Consider the following 17,855-nt stretch of genomic DNA (forward strand, 5'->3'; position numbering starts at 1 on the left):
CTCATATTCATAACAGCCTGTGACGTCACAAGTACACGTCATCATTATGCGACGTTTTCAAGAAAAAAGTCCCGGGAAATTTAAAATTGCAATTTAGTAAACTAAAAAGGCCGTATTGGCATGTGTTGCGATGTTATTATTTCATCATTGATATATAAACTATCAGACCGTGTGGTGGGTATTAGTGGGTTTCAGTAGGTCTTTAACCCAGGGGTTTTGGACAACAGCTTAGGACAGGGGTCGGGAAACTTTTTGGCTGAGAGAGCCAAGAATCCGAATATTTTAAAATGTATTTCCGTAAGAGCCATATCTTTATTTTTTCAACACTGAACACACCTAAATGCGTGCATTTTTAAGTAAGACCAACATTGCTATAGTATAATAGGTCTCTTATTCTTTGTAATAACATTGATGTTCTGAAGCTAACCGTGGAGGGGGCATAGCCAGCTGGCCTGCAGCGAAGCGGGGTGTGCCAGGACCGGCCTCGAAATCAGCGACAGGTGCGTAGACAACCCACATGGGCCTTGTTATCTAATCACCTGTCGCTCTGTTTTAAGCAGCAGCCAGGAGGAGAGACCGGGTTGGAGCTGGAGCCAGAGTGTGAGCGAGAACGAAAGAGAAAAAGACAATTGCTGGAAAGCAACTGAGAGACTTATTGAAAAATAAAAAAATATCGTTAACACTGAAACAGGCTTTCATGTCGGTGCTTGGTGGTCTGAAGAACCCCCAGGAGGGCAAGCCATAAAAAAAATTTTAAAAAATAATGTGCGGTAGAAAAAATGATGGATGGATTCAAATGCATGAGCATGATTAATATTTTGAACATTATTTTTAACACTTTGATTACAAGTGGAATTAGTCATTACTTATTGTGTTAAGCAGTGTTAGCTCAGATTTATCCGAGAGCCAGATGCCGTCATCAAAAGAGCCACATCTGGCTCTAGAGCCATAGGTTCCCTAACCCTGGTTTAGGATGTGCTCCAAGGTTCCTCTGGTGTCTCCACCCTGGTGTCTCCACCTTATCCCAGATGAAGAGGTTGGATGGACTTGGCAGCACATCGTAGACTGCCTGGATCAAGAACTTTATCCGATGCGGTTCGGCTTCCCAGAGCTCGGTCCATGGGACCTTACGCTCTGCTGCTTGTTCCCATCTAGTCCAGGCGCCCTTTTGCCGCATTCCCGCAGTCATCACACCAGTTAATCATCATAGTATATACATTGAATTATTTACATTATTTACAATCCGGGGAGTGGGATGAGGAGCTTTGGTTGATATAAGTACTTCAGTCATCAACAATTGCATCAACAGAGAAATGGAAATTGAAACCTTGTAGATCTTACTTAATAGGATATGTACAGCGGGCAGTGAACATAGTGAGTTCAGATAATATAAGTTTATACATGTTAAATACATTCAATTGTTTACATTAGATTATTTATAATCCGGGGAGATGAGATGTGAATGGAGGAGGGTATTAGTAAAGGGTTGAAGTTGCCTGGAGGTGTTGCCTGGAAGTATTGTGGTGCATGTACAGTAGACGGCAGTATTGTCCGGTTTAAGTGTGTCACAACATTGCTGTTTACAGCAGACAAACTGCTTTACGGTAGACGAAAAACATGACTGCTGTTGTTGTGTGTTTTTACCGCGCTGGGAGGACGTTAATGAAACTGCTTAACAATAAACCCACATAAGAAACCAAGAACTCGCCCTCGATCATTCTACAGTTATAACGTCATTGGGCAGGCACGCTGTTTATATTGTGGGAAAGCGGATGTGAAAGCAGCCTGTCCTCACTCAAGTCCGCTGGAGGCTACCCCCCTTCTCCAGCTCTGCCTGAATTTCGGGAGATTTTCGGGAGAAAATTTGTCCCTGGAGGTTTTCGGTAGAGGCGCTGAATTTCTAGAGTCTCCCGGAAAATCCGGGAGCGTTGGCAAGTATGGATGGAGCTACCTGTAGGGGGTCATAAAATAGTGGCCTTTACCACCCTCCTCGCACGTCGCCTGATATTGTTGAAGTGGAAGGAGGCTGTCCCACCCTCAGTCTCCCACTGGATAAGGGACGGGCTAGCAAATCTGAAGCTCGAGAAAATAAGATACACATTACGGGGCTCAGAAAACAAGCTTTTCAAAGTGTGCAGACATTTTTTGATTTTTTTTTAATCAATCCTCTACACAAGTGCAAGAATAGCCCTTGACACATATCTGAATATGACTGCCGATATTTCAGGGCTTGCATTGCCGCTACTTCACTGTTTCAGCATTCAACTACTTTGTCTCAAGTGCCTTGTATTGATTGTTATTTATTTATTTACTTATTTATTTATCTATTTATGTATTTATTTTTTACCCTGGGTACTTTCGTACGTACTCTTACTTTTGTTTTTGTTTTGAGTGACAGCAGGGGTAGGGGATGAAGAGGGTTTGAATTTGTTGTTAATGTGAAATCGATAAAAAGAACTATGAAGAAGAAATTATGTCTCTGATCTCATCATAGCAGTAAAAATTAAATGTGTCCTGATCACTTTCTCCCTGGTGTATACTGTATTACATGTTAAAGCCAAACATATTGGCTTTTGCTGGTCACTTCCTTATCCTGCAAGAAAAAGCATCTGATTGGCTCTCGTTCTTACCTACTGCCCACCCATCTTTCAATGTTGCCATTTAAGAGCTGTGATTGGATATATTCCGAATTTGTCCCAACTATCGACAAAAAGAAATTAAATACTTTTGGATTTTGCTTGTGTCAAATTCTTTGTCTCATTTTTATACTTTTACTAACATGTCAGTTACTTGTTTTATCGTCTTTGTCAACGTGCCTTTGTTTTGATTACTGATCATCTTATTTTTATAAATAAATAAAATACAAATAAAATAAAATAAACAGCTTCTAGCCCATGGCGGGCACGGCTTACACTGTGGGCGGGCCTAGCCAGGACTGGAACTACTAAAGGTTTGCGTGTACTAAAACGTGCAAACTTGATAGCACACGTAACCTTGAGCTACCAAATTTGTGAGCAGACGATTGCCTCTCTTAAGTGAGAAGAATAAGGAGCGCAATCCATTCAAAATTCCTTTTATTTGGGAAAAAACAACAACATAGTGCAGCAGAGAAGTGTACGAATAGGAACCAAATACAGGAAGAATAAGGAAAGCTATGCAGCAAGAAAAGATCCATCCATCCATTTTCTACCGCTTGTCCCTTTTGGGGTCCCAGGGGGGTGCCGGAGCCTATCTCAGCTGCATTCGGGCGGAAGGCGGGGTACACCCTTGACAAGTCGCCACCTTATCACAAGGCCAACACAGACAGACAGACAACATTCACACTCACATTCACACACTAGGGACAATTTAGTGTTGCCAATCAGCCTATCCCAAGAAGATATAAAACAAATTCATTCGGCCTAGTTTAGGGTACAGGGATTGCATAAAAGGTATCCTAATTAGCGATTGCCAATCATGGACAGGTGATAGTGCCAGGTGAGCAGGATGTGAAAACAAAAACAAGAGCGCTGGATAGGAAATAATAAAACTATCTAGATTCCAGCATGAAGGCTTAAAGGCCTACTGAAACCCACTACTACCGACCACACAGTCTGATAGTTTATATATCAATGATGACATCTTAACATTGCAACACATGCCAGGGTTAGCTTACTAAAGTCCATCCATCCATCCATCTTCTTCCGCTTATCCGAGGTCAGGTCGCGGGGGCAGCAGCCTAAGCATGGAAGCCCAGACTTCCCTCTCCCCAGCCACTTCGTCTAGCTCTTCCCGGGGGATCCCCAGGCGTTCCCAGGCCAGCCGGGAGACATAGTCTTCCCAACGTGTCCTGGGTCTTCCCCGTGGCCTCCTACCAGTTGGACATGCCCTAAACACCTCCCTAGGGAGGCGTTCAGGTGGCATCCTGACCAGATCCCCGAAACACCTCATCTGGCTCCTCTCGATGTGGAGGAGCAGCAGCTTTACTTTAAGTTCCTCCCGGATGACAGAGCTTCTCACTCTATCTCTAAGGGAGAGCCCTGCCACACGGCGGAGGAAACTCATTTTCGGCCGCTTGTACCCAAAGTTCATGACCATAGGTGAGGATGGGAACGTAGATCAACCGGTAAATTGAGAGCTTTGCCTTCCGGCTCAGCTCCTTCTTCACCACAACGGATCGGGTAGCGTACTGCATAGAACTCAGCACCCGATTGTGTAGTAGCTATAGGGCGGCTCGAGTTTTCATTCCAGTGCAGCCCAGCAAGCAGGTTCCTAGGTGTGGAAACAGAATAATGTAATAATTAGACATTGTGTACTTTACTCAGCAGGGAGAACAGATACATTTGAACGTGTGTGTTTAATGATGTCATATAATTATGTGCAAAAGTACTAAAGTATCCTTTCAAGAAAAATGGTTCCAGAGCCCTTGCTGTGCGTCGAAGTGAGTCCGACTACATCCAGCCGGAATTTCTCTACTTTGCGCACTAGCTCAGACTCCTTCCCCGCCAGTGAGGTGACGTTCCACGTCCCAAGAGCTAGCTTATGTAGCTGAGAATCGGGACCGCCAAGAGCCCTGCCTTTGGCTGCCGCCCAGCTCACATCGCACCAGACCTCTATGGCCCCTGCTATGGGTAGTGAGCCCATTGGAGGGGGGACCCATGTTGCGTCATCGGGCTGTGCCCGTCCATCAGGCGCTCGCCATCGTGCCCCACATCCGGGCCTGGCTCCAAAGGCGGGCCCCGGTGACCCGCATCCGGGCGAGGGAAATCTGGGTCTTTTGTTTTTACTTTTTATAGAGGTCTTCTAAAGCAGTGGTCCCCAACCACCGACTCGATTGAATATTTTTTTAATTAACGGCGTGGCGCAGTGGTAGAGTGGCCGTGCGCAACCCGAGGGTCCCTGGTTCAAATCCCACCTAATACCAACCTCGTCACGTCTGTTGTGTCCTGAGCAAGACATTTCACCCCTGCTCCTGATGGGTGCTGGTTGGCGCCTTGCATGGCAGCTCCCTCCATCAGTGTGTGTGAATGTGTGTGTGAATGGGTAAATGTGGAAGTAATGTCAAAGCGCTTTGAGTACCTTGAAGGTAGAAAAGCGCTATACAAGTACAACCCATTTATCATTTATTTATTTAATTTTTATTTTATTTTATTTATTTATTTATTTTTAATTATTAAATCAACATGAAAAACACAAGATACACTTACAATTAGTGCACCAACCCAAAAAACCTCCTTTTTTCATGACGAAGAAAAAAAAATGTCAGAGATGTCAAGCGAACACGGTTGGATTGGACCACACACACAAAGTACAGTGTATTATGCAGCGATCATTTCGAAAGATCGTGTTTCGAAGAGGGTCCTTTGCGAAGGGCAGAGATGGGCATCGCCACCACCTGTCGACTGGTGCTGAAGAAAAGTGCGAGGCCGACCTTCAGGTTGTACAGGTATGACCATGTAATCTCACTAAAACACCAGTAACACAATAAGCAGATAAGGGATTTTCCGGAATTATCCTAGTAAATTTGTCTAATAACATTAACCATTTCAATGAATCACAAACCTGCATTAAGTTTATACTAAGCGCCTTTTTTCCTTTGCTCATTCCTTTTCTGTTATATATATTTCAGAGCAAGGAATGTCATGGGAGCTACTATATGGAGACGGAAGGACTGAAGAGAATGGTGGAGTTGCTGATCTGCTGGGACCTGGATGTCGGTGTGCCGGACACAGACAGATTGCTAAATAGGTTCTTGAAAACATGCCCAATACGCGGCACTGCTATGACATCTGGCATGTTGCAAAATGTTAGTTGGATTATTTGTATGCATGACAAGTTGTGAAGTAGTGTGTACAAATTAGTGATCAGATGAATGCGATATTGTATTTAATCCACAAATGTCTGCTTTTTTCTGTGTGTGGCCATCGGGAAGAAACTGAAGGCCGTCCTCAAGCTCAAGGACTGTGAAAACCTGAAACCCTGGGTGCTAAGTATAATCAACCACCTCTACTGAAACCTTTCAATCTGTGAAACCTGTGAAACCTTTCAATCCGGTTTCAGGGCAAATCACTCCACGGAGACAGCCCTCGCAAAAATGACTAATGATCTATTGCTAACGATGGATTCTGATGCGTCATCTATGTTGCTGCTCCTCGATCTTAGCGCTGCTTTCGATACTGTCGATCATAATATTTTATTAGAACGTATCAAAACACGAATTGGTATGTCAGACTTAGCCCTGTCTTGGTTTAACTCTTATCTTACTGATAGGATGCAGTGTGTCGCCCATAACAATGTGACCTCGGACTATGTTAAGGTAACGTGTGGAGTTCCCCAGGGTTCGGTCCTTGGCCCTGCACTCTTCAGCATCTACATGCTGCCGCTAGGTGACATCATACGCAAATACGGTGTTAGCTTTCACTGTTATGCTGATGACACCCAACTCTACATGCCCCTAAAGCTGACCAACACGCCGGATTGTAGTCAGCTGGAGGCGTGTCTTAATGAAATTAAACAATGGATGTCCGCTAACTTTTTGCAACTCAACGCCAAAAAAACGGAAATGCTGATTATCGGTCCTGCTAGACACCGAACTCTATTTAATAATACAACTCTAACATTTGACAACCAAACAATTAAACAAGGCGACACGGTAAAGAATCTGGGTATTATTTTCGACCCAACTCTCTCCTTTGAGGCACACATTAAAAGCGTTACTAAAACGGCCTTCTTTCATCTCTGTAATATTGCTAAAATTTGCTCCATTCGGTCCACTAAAGATGCTGAGATCATTATCCATGCGTTTGTTACGTCTCGCCTCGACTACTGTAACGTATTATTTTCGGGTCTCCCCATGTCTAGCATTAAAAGATTACAGTTGGTACAAAATGCGGCTGCTAGACTTTTGACAAGAACAAGAAAGTTTGATCACATTACGCCTGTACTGGCTCACCTGCACTGGCTTCCTGTGCACTTAAGATGTGACTTTAAGGTTTTACTACTTACGTATAAAATACTACACGGTCTAGCTCCATCCTATCTTGCCGATTGTATTGTACCATATGTCCCGGCAAGAAATCTGCGTTCAAAGGACTCCGGCTTGTTAGTGATTCCCAAAGCCCAAAAAAAGTCTGCGGGCTATAGGGCGTTTTCCGTTCGGGCTACAGTACTCTGGAATGCCCTCCCGGTAACAGTTCGAGATGCCACCTCAGTAGAAGCATTTAAGTCTCACCTTAAAACTCATTTGTATACTCTAGCCTTTAAATAGACTCCCTTTTTAGACCAGTTGATCTGCCGTTTCTTTTCTTTTTCTTCTATGTCCCACTCTCCCTTGTGGAGGGGGTCTGGTCCGAATCCGGTGGCCATGTACTGCTTGCCTGGTTATCGGCTGGGGACATCTCTGCGCTGCTGATCCGCCTCCACTTGGGATGGTTTCCTGCTGGCTCCGCTGTGAACGGGACTCTCGCTGCTGTGTTGGATCCGCTTTGGACTGGACTCTCGCGACTGTGTTGGATCCATTATGGATTGAACATTCACACTATCATGTTAGACCCGCTCGACATCCATTGCTTTCCTCCTCTCCAAGGTTCTCATAGTCATCATTGTCACCGACGTCCCACTGGGTCATTATTGTCACCGATGTCCCACTGGGTGTGAGTTTTCCTTGCCCTTATGTGGGCCTACCGAGGATGTCGTAGTGGTTTGTGCAGCCCTTTGAGACACTAGTGATTTAGGGCTATATAAGTAAACATTGATTGATTGATTGATTGATTGATACTGTGCAGCAGTGTCTACACCGCCTGGAGAGGGGGACATTCTGGTTGCCAAGTGGAAGTCTGTGGAGCGACACATTCAGAACATCCACAAGGACCATGGCGACCTCTTACCAATTTGTGCTCATGGACAACTACACGGTAGAAGACTGCAAAAGAAATAGCTCAAACCAAGTGAGTAGGCAAATAAGTTGCCCGAAAGCAGTGAGGGACTAGCAGTATTCTTTTGAAAGTCAAAAAATTTAGATAAACTTGTAAGTAAAGAACCAGTTTTCAAGTTGACTGGAACATTTTTGTAGAAACATTGTTCTATTTTAAATTTATGTTTAGGGTCACACTGGAGGAGGTAGTCTGAAAGATATCGCCATGCTGTTGGGTGAAAACCACATTTCCAAGGTGGAGGCGTTCCATAGCCTGATCATACAGGTAAGAATTAGGCTGATCGCCTGTAGGTGGCGTCGGTGGTTACCACCTGCCACTAGGACTTTGGGGGCCAGGGAGCAAAATACTAGAGCATACTAAATATATACTTGATACAGTCAGTGTAAACAAGAGCAGGTTAGAGGTCCAACATAGTGGTTACGCAGCTTGGTGATAAAGATTGCAAACAATTCTGGCGTGGTGTTACAATTAAAAACAAAACAGCTTCATTATTGCAGGAGATCAATCTTTAATAGCTGACCATGAACAGTTTAATACACAAACATTTGTATTCAAATTTACAAACAATTTATAAATTTACACACACCTTGTATTGACGCATGACTGAATAAAGTGTATTTTATCTTATACAGTTCACACCAAAAATGTATGTTTTCTCATACATGGTGTGCATGTATGTTTACAAACTAATCTACAAACCCCATTTCTATATGAGTTGGGAAATTGTGTTAGATGTAAATATAAACGGAATACAATGATTTGCAAAACCTTTTCAAACCATATTCAATTGAATGCACTACAAAGACAAGATATTTGATATTCAAACTTATAAACTTTACTTTTTTTTGCAAAAAATAATTAACTTAGAATTTCATGGCTGCAACACGTGCCAAAGTATTTGGGAAAGGGCATGTTCACCACTGTGTTAGATCACCTTTTCTTTTAACAACACTCAATAAACATTCGGGAACTGAGGAAACTAATTGTTGAAGCTTTGAAGGTGGAATTCTTTACCATTCTTGTTTACGGTAGAGCTTCAGTCGTTCAACAGTCCGGTGTCTCCGCTGTCGTATTTTACGCTTCATAATGTGCCACACATTTTCAATGGGAGACAGGTCTGGACTGCAGACGGGCCAGGTAAGTGCCCGCACTCTTTTACTACAAAGCCACGCTGTTGTAACACGTGGCTTGGCATTGTCTTGCTGAAATAAACAGGGGCGTCCATGATAATGTTGCTTGGATGACAACATATGTTGCTCCAAAACCAGTGTGGACCATTCAGCATTAATGGTGCCTTTACACATGTGTAAGTTACCCATGCCTTGGGCACTAATACACCCCCATACCATATATATATATATATACATATACATATACATATATATATATATACATATATATATATATATATATATATATATATATATATATATATTATACATATATATACCAGAGTAAGTTCAGTGGAAGGCTCAGACTCCCTAAATGATACACGGAACGACACAGGAGGTCCTTCATACCGACAGCCATCAGACTGTATAATGTATATGTTCCTTGACTGCACTTAAATGTAGAATATATTTATACTATTCATTAATTATATATTATAAATGTAATATATGCTATATATTATTTATTATTATTATTGTCTATTGTGAGCAAACTGTGGTGCTGAATTTCCCCCGGGGATCAATAAAGTACTTTCTATTCTATTCTATTCTATTCTGTTTCGTCGGGAACACATGGCGATGCGCGGAGGTGTTGAACTCTCGATGCCAAAGGAGTGAAAAGTAGGAGCAAGTTTTGATTATAAATACAACAAAACAACACTAGTACAAAGGGGTAAAATAAAAGTGTGCCAATGCACGGATAGCAGGAAGCTAAAGTTAGCAAGGGTAGAGTTCACAAGTCCAAACAATAGCGCGAGTAGAGCACGCGAAGCTAAGCTAAAACTTAGCCGAGTGCATACAAGGGGACATTACTCACGTAACTGTTGCATCAGCAAACGAACCAACCAGGCAGAACTCAGGTAGTAGGTGGGCTTAAATACAAAGAATATAATTACAAACAGGTGTGTGACCGGAGTGCGTGCGGGAGGCGTAATTAAGTAGCCATGGTGACGAATGTAAACAAGGAAGTGCGCTAACAAAGGGATCGGCAGAGTCCAGAAGTAAACAAAACAGGATTTGACATGAACACAAGATGTGATCCGGAACCGGATCACATCATTACCCCCATCATTACCCCCCCCCCCCCCCCCCCCCTTAAGGGGCAGATCCCAGATGCCCCCTAAAAAAATAAAGAGAACCCCCTCCCACAACGAGACAGTCCAAAAATGAAGGGAGGGCTGAGGGAGGACCTGGTGGAGGGTCGACAAGTCCTGTGTCCCCGAATCCACCGAGGACACCATAGGTGGCGGCGGCGGGTGGAACGTCGCTGCCACCACATTTTAGCGGGCGGACCCGCAAAGGCCACCTTAGTGGCTGACGAGGAACAGGGCGCGTCCTGCGAGGAGGACGCCCGGGTTAGGGCTACAGCCGTGGCCGGCGTGGAGGTGGACGCACCCATTGAGGAGGACACCCGGGGTACGGCCACTCCCGTGGAGGAGCAAGTATCGACCGCAGAGCAGGAGCAAGTGTCGTCCGCAGAGCAGGAGCAAGTGTCGGCCGGAGAGCAGGAGCAGGTGTCGGCCGCAGAGCCGGTGCTGGTGTCGGCCGCAGGGCAGGAGCTGGTATTGGCCGCTGAGCAGGTGCTGGTATCGGCCGTGGAGCAGGCAGTGGTATCGGCCGTGGAGCAGGCGTTGGTATCGGTCGTGGAGCAGGCAGTGGTATCGGCCGTGCAGCAGGCAGGGTTATCGGCCGTGGAGCAGGTAGGGGTATCGGCCATGGAGCAGGCACTGGTATCGGCCACTGAGTAGGACTTGGTGGAGCAGGAACTGGTATCCGCCGCGGAGCAGGTACTGGTCTCCGCCGCGGAGTAGGTATTGGTCTCAGCCGTGGAGCAGGCACAGAGGCCCGCCGAGAGAACTAGTGGAATGGCTGAGAGAAGGATTAGGACAGGGGTCGGCAACCCGCGGCTCCGGAGCCGCATGCGGCTCTTTGATCACTCTGGTGCGGCTCAGCTTGTCACGGCCAGCTCAGCTTGTCATCCTGCTTGTCAAACCTCAGGACACGCCCACGGCCGCACGCGTCTCTGTCAAAGACATGTGGGTGTCCAAGTTAAAGCGCCTGACAGCGGACCTTGAAGATGTTTCACGCCAGAAGGCTGTTCTGGCTCAGAATCACAAATAGTGTGGTATTGAAAACCTCCCCAAACCAGACAAACTTGTGTTCGAAACTTGGAACGCTATCCCCGACTTTTATGTGAACATGAAAAAGTATGCACTTGGAGTCCTGTCGATCTTTGGAGCCACATATGCATGTGAGCAGGTGTTCTCCAACATGAACTTTATTAAAAGCAAACACGGCACACGCCTCACAGATGAGACTTTACAATTCTGTGTGAAGATAATGGTGACGTCATAAAGCCCCGATGTGGAGACGCTGTGCTCTGCGGTTCAGGAGCAGAAATCACATTGACCACGTATGATAAATATTTTAATTTCCTATAATTTTGGATATGATCACATTTTTTAATTGTTCAGTGAAATAGACATTTTATTATTTAGGTTAGCAGCTGCAGCTGACTTCACGGCGCCAGTAAGAGGATGACAGCACAGAGAGAGGACGGCATTTTTGGTTCTCTGCCAGTGAATAATTTAAGTTCGGCGTTTTGTTTTTTCATTACAACAAGGAGGACGTAAATGGACATTAAGTATTTTACTTACCCTTCAACCCGATGTCTTTTTCGGAGTTAAAACGTTTTGTTCCATGTAGTATTTCATTTTTTCTGCAGTCGTTCATTGATTTCATAAATGTAACCCATCATAGTTTGTTTATACAAAGCACAAAGCAAAAATAAAACTTTATATGAAGTGTTATTGCATTTTATTTATTTATTTTTATTTATTTTTTATTTTTTTATTTGTCCTGTCCAGCTTTTCAGGCAAATCATATAGTTAATGTAGGTGCCCATATCGGCTTTTCACATTTACTGTACAGAAGAGAAGTGTAGGATATTTCTCTTGTTGCCTTATTTAAATTTGACTTTATTAAATTGATTTATATTATCATTTTGTGCAGCCGGGCAGGAGCAGCAAGGGATATAAAGAGAAAAAAAGGAAGACAGAGGGGGAAATTGTGGGGATCAGAGGGGGGCGGCATGGCGTAGTGGGTAGAGCGGCCGTGCCAGAAACCTGAGGGTTGCAGGTTCGCTTCCCACCTATTGACATAAAATTCGCTGCCGTTGTTTCCTTGGCCAGGACACTTCACCCTTGCCCCCGGTGCCGCTCACACCGGTGAATGAATGATGAATGAATGATTGGTGGTGTCGGAGGGGCCGTAGGCGCAAACTGGCAGCCACGCTTCCGTCAGTCTACCCCAGGGCAGCTGTGGCTACAGATGTAGCTTACCACCACCAGGTGTGAATGAATGATGGGTTCCCACTTCTCTGTGAGTGCTTTGAGTATCTAGTAATAGGAAAGCGCGATATAAATCTAATCCATTATTATTATTATTAGACAGTGTTATTTTAAATTTGAAAAGAGTTTTGTGGCTCCCACTGTTTTCTTTAATTTGTGAAACGGGTCAAAATGGCTTTTTGAGTGGTAAAGGTTGCCGACCCCTGGACTAGGACTACGATGAGGGTTAAGACTAACACTAGGGCTTGGGCAAGGACTTGTGTGAGGACCAGGACTTACAATCTAACTAGTGCTTTTACAAGGACTTGGGCAAGGACCAGGACTTACAGTCAAACCAGGTCTTGGGCAAGGACTAGGACAAGAGGTCAACCTAGGGCTTGGGCCAGGACTGGGACTAACAATCATACCGGTGCTTGGGCAAGGACTTGGACAAAGACTAGGGCTTAAAGTGACACTGTGGCTCGTACAATAATAATAATAATAATAATAATAATGGATTAGATTTATATTGCGCTTTTCTATCGTTAGATACTCAAAGCGCTCACAGTGAAGTGGGAACCCATCATTCATTCACACCTGGTGGTAAGCTACATCAGTAGCCACAGCTGACTGACAGAAGTGTGGCAGCCAGTTTGCGCCTACGGCCCCTCCGACCACCACCAATCATTCATTCATCATTCATTCACCAGTGTGAGCGGCACCGGGGGCAAAGGGTGAAGTGTCCTGCCCAAGGACACAACGGAAGCGATGTTTTGGATGTCAATAGGTGGGAAACGAACCTGCAACCCTCAGGTTTCTGGCACGGCCGCTCTACCCACTACGCCATGCCGCCCCAAGAACCTGGGCAAGGACTAGGGTTACGATGAGGACTAAGACCACGAGGGGAATTAGGACAAGGAAAACATGGACCCGGACTTGGACTACCATTCAGTCTACAAGTGGGTCTAGGACTATGATTGAGACTACGAGAAGCTATGGAACTAGGACCGGGACTTGGACTATGAAGCCATCTACAAGTGGGTCTAGAACAACAATTGAGACTACGAGAAGCTATGGAACTAGGACCGGGACTTGGACTACGAATCAGTCTACAAATGGGTCTAGAACAAGGACTACGGTAAGTACGAGAACTGCGAAAACTCGGACCGGGACTTGGACTACGAATTAGTCTACAAGTTGGTCTACGAGTAGGACTAAAGTAACGGCTACAAGGAAGTCTAGGACTTGAACTCTGAACTAGAACAGGACTAACACAAGAACTAGTGCATGGACGGAACACAGGTGGAGGAGGTCTAGGAGGCTTGACAGATGGTAGCACAGGCGGAGGAGGTCCAGGAAGCCGTAGAGGCTTAACAGGAGGTGGCTTAGTATCTTGCCGCCGTGCTACCTTTGTTGCACGGCTGCTAGTACTAGCCCTCCCCTCATGACCCGGATACCAGACGGGGCCCTGTTGGACAGAAGGTGGGCTGTGGGAGGTTTGGAGGAGGGCAGACTCCTCCCCTCTAAAATGTTCAAAATCCTCACTAAATGAAGAGGAAAAAGGCACGGACTTGGGCGGGGAAGCAGGTGTGGGGGGAAAAGGCGGACTAGAGTTGTAGTGGTGAGAAAAAATGTCCTGGTAATAATTAATCTTAGAATTAAAGTCATTTTTAGGTGGGTGACTGGGTTTGGAGGTGCAATAATTGTCCTCGAAAATCTCCTGAAATAAAACTAGGTCCTTGGGTGGTATGTGAGCGAGTTCCTTCTCAAAAAACTCCTTGTCACTACTGTCATTGAAAAAATGTGCAGGGGAATCCACTAAGGGGTTAACGGTTACGTCATCGTGAGTGACAGGGGAGGCGGGAGCTAGTGGAGGGCTAACAGAGCTAAGAGAGTGGTGACTAGGAACGGGAGAAATGAACAGACTACCAACCCTTAGTGAGGAGTCCAGGGCTGTAGCGGTGGAATACTTGAGGATTGGTGGGGTCGAAGCTCCGGGATGTCCTCAGCGAGGCGACGTGATGCTGGTTGGTTCCTGTTACGTCGAGAACGTATGGCGATGCGCGGAGGTGTCAGCCTCTCGATGCCAAAGGACCGGAGCAGGCAGGAGTGGAGGTAGGAGCAAGTTTTAATTATAAATACAACAAAAGAACACTAGTACAAAGGGGTAGAATAAAAGTGTGCCAATGCACGGATAGCAGGAAGCTTAAGTTAGCAAGGGTAGAGTTCACAAGTCCAAACAATAGCGCGAGCCGAACGCGCGAAGCTAAGCTAAAACTTAGCAGAGTGCATACAAGGAGACATTACTCACGTAACTGTTGCATGAGCAAACGAACCAACCAGGCAGAACTCAGGTAGTAGGTGGGCTTAAATACAAAGAATATAATTACAAACAGGTGTGTGACCGGAGTGCGTGCGGGAGGCGTAATTAAGTAGGCATGGTGACGAATGTAAATAAGGAAGTGCGCAAACAAAGGGATCGGCAGAGTCCAGAAGTAAACAAAACAGGATTTGACATGAACACAAGATGTGATCCGGAACCGGATCACAACACTATTCTATTCTATTCTATTCTATTCTATTCTATTCTATACTGTTTCTGTTAGGGTTGTCCTGATACCAATATTTTGGTACCGGTACTTTTATCAAAATGTATTTCGATACTTTTCCAAATAAAGGGAACCACACAAATTTGGATTTCTTGGCTTTATTTTGACATAACATTTTATGATACATCAAGCGTATGTTTTTTTTTATTGTAATCAAAGAGTAATTTTGTTATGAAATAAACTAGTGAACATGCTGGACAACTTCTATTTTAGTAGTAATAGCAAACAGGTTACACAGGCTCCCAATGTGACTGCTGATGTATGCAATAACACATGTTATTTAGTCCAAATTATGAGGGACAATCGGTAGAAAATGGATAGAATATTTTTGTCTACGTGTTCATTTACTGTTAACATCTTGCTTACTTTCTGTGTTAACATGTTATATCTACAGTTCTGTTCACATGTAATGATCACTTTGTATTCTGTTGTTTAGATACTTTACATTAGGTTTTGGCGATACTACAAATCTGGGTATTGATCCAAAACCAAGTAGTTACAGGGTCATACATTGGTCATAATTAAAGTTCATCCGTGTCCAATGATACATTTCCTGAGTTTATAAACAATAAAAAATGACAAAGGATTTTGTGTTAATAAGAAATATTGATGTAATACTGTAGTATCGGCGATGTATACAGGTCTTGGACTTAGTATCATTACAGTGGATGTCAGGTGTAGATCCTCCCATGGCATTTGTTTACATACAGGAGCGCTAGCTTGTTGTTAGCGGTGAGCTATTGTATCCTCCAGTGTGTAGTGAGGCATGTTTGGCTACTCTTTGTCCTGCAGGGAGGATTATAAGTAATATAGTTTATTTTTTGCCATGGAGGCAGGGATTAGGGATTCAGAAGTAGCTAAAACACTGCCGAGAGCGGTTAATCGTTAGCCGCTAGCCAGCTAGCCGTTTTTTAAAGCACCTCTTGCTGACCGGCGCTTCAGTATTATATCTTCAACTTTATTGTTAGTTTTTAAGTCAAAATGCGCCCATTCTCCCTTTTCTGTCTACACACTATGTCTGCTCGTAAGTACTCCGTGTGTGGGTGTTGCCTAATATGCACCTCTGCTCATAATACCAGCAATGTCACAGCGTCACAGCGAAGCCATTATGTCCGTAAAAAAAAAAAAAGGTACCAAGTCAGTATAATACCATTTTTGATTTATTACTACCGCAGTACTTTATTAGTACCGGTATATGGTACAACCCTAGTTTCAGTTTATTCTTATTGCTGCAATTAATAAAGGCGAACCAGAAATACATCACCACTTGTCAGTCCACAACTTATTTATTATCCATTTCTGCAATACAAACTATGAAGTACTTGTGAAATGTAATCCTGGCAGGCACAAGATATTACAACAAAGTTGAGAACTTGTTCGATTAGGTCCTGATGTTGAGCAACTCAAACCTAACGTTGGAACAAAATGCTTTTGACAATGTTTAATCAATGTTGGATTCTGACATAAAATTGACCATTAAATTTGATCACGTCCCAACCAATATTTTACAACGCAAATACAACTTTGAAACAACATGCTTTTCGACGACATTTATTCAAAGCCAGGTTGTGACGTGAAAATACCAACATAATACCAACAGATACGACAATTAGTGTCGTATCTGCTATGAAAACTTAACATAAAGCGCTCCAACAGGAGGAAGAAAACATTGAATATAAACATTTCCACACTGATCTTAGTCTAATAAAGATAAACAAAAAATCACTCAAAAACTTTGAGGAAGGAAAGATTATTAAGAAAAAATCAAAACTCAACACTTCGGTTGAACAAAGGCTAGATAAACAAAGTCGCTCCGAAGAGGAGAAAAAAATTCAACTCAAAATTACAGTGTGGGAATTCTGGATCCAAGGGAGTAGACGTGGGAGGAGGCAAGGCACAGACATGAACATGAACATGGACACTAGACAGGCACAAAAGCTCGAGACTATCTGACACAGAACAAGGGGAGGCATGGGCTAATATGGAACATGAGATTAATGGGAAACAGGTGGAAACAATCAAGGGTCAGGGATGACGTCAGAATGGTGACACAAGAAGAAGGGCCCGTGATCTGAAACAAGAGGAGTTGCTTTTCAAAATAAAACATGCAAATCACAAGACATAACAAAACAAGACAAGACATCCCTCACGGCGGTCTTACACTAAGTAACTGATATATTTTTATACAGAATTAATTTATATATCATAGCATAATATACCATTGTCTAGCTTTATCATATTGGTTTTCTCCCATCATTATGTCGCTACCTATGGGGGAAGACAGAAAATAGTGGATTATTTGGGGTTAATCACACTGAAAGACGACTGGAGGAGAAAATGTACTTATTAAAACTCATCATCGCTGATATTCTGTAAGCACAACACAATGTATTATTTGTGATGTTTTGACGCTCTGTTTGCTTGCACACCGAACCTGGTTCTGCTCGTGTTGCAACCAATTTAGAGCGTGTGAAGTGTGTTTAATCACACCGGCTGAGGGAGTGTGTTACACTACGCTGAACACTTTATTCTAATTCTGTGTGAGTGCCTTTGAGAGGGAGGCTGATTTAGGCAATGAGACACACCCAGAGACGAGCACCGCTTCAGGGATGCTCCATTTGGAGGAAGAAGAATGGAAATGATTGCTTCTGTTTATCAAAACAATGTGTGCCGTCAGGGGATATTTGTCTATTTTTTGACACGTTCAGCGAATCATACAGCACTTTCAAATCTCAGGAAAAATAGACATTTATATCCTGGAAAGGCCTGCATGATGGCTTACCTTATTTTGCTCACTATTGCATAGTCCAGCTGTTTCAAATATTCGTACTGTTG

The sequence above is a fragment of the Nerophis ophidion genome, linkage group LG11, assembly GCF_033978795.1.
Source record: "Nerophis ophidion isolate RoL-2023_Sa linkage group LG11, RoL_Noph_v1.0, whole genome shotgun sequence".
NCBI lineage: Eukaryota > Metazoa > Chordata > Actinopteri > Syngnathiformes > Syngnathidae > Nerophis > Nerophis ophidion.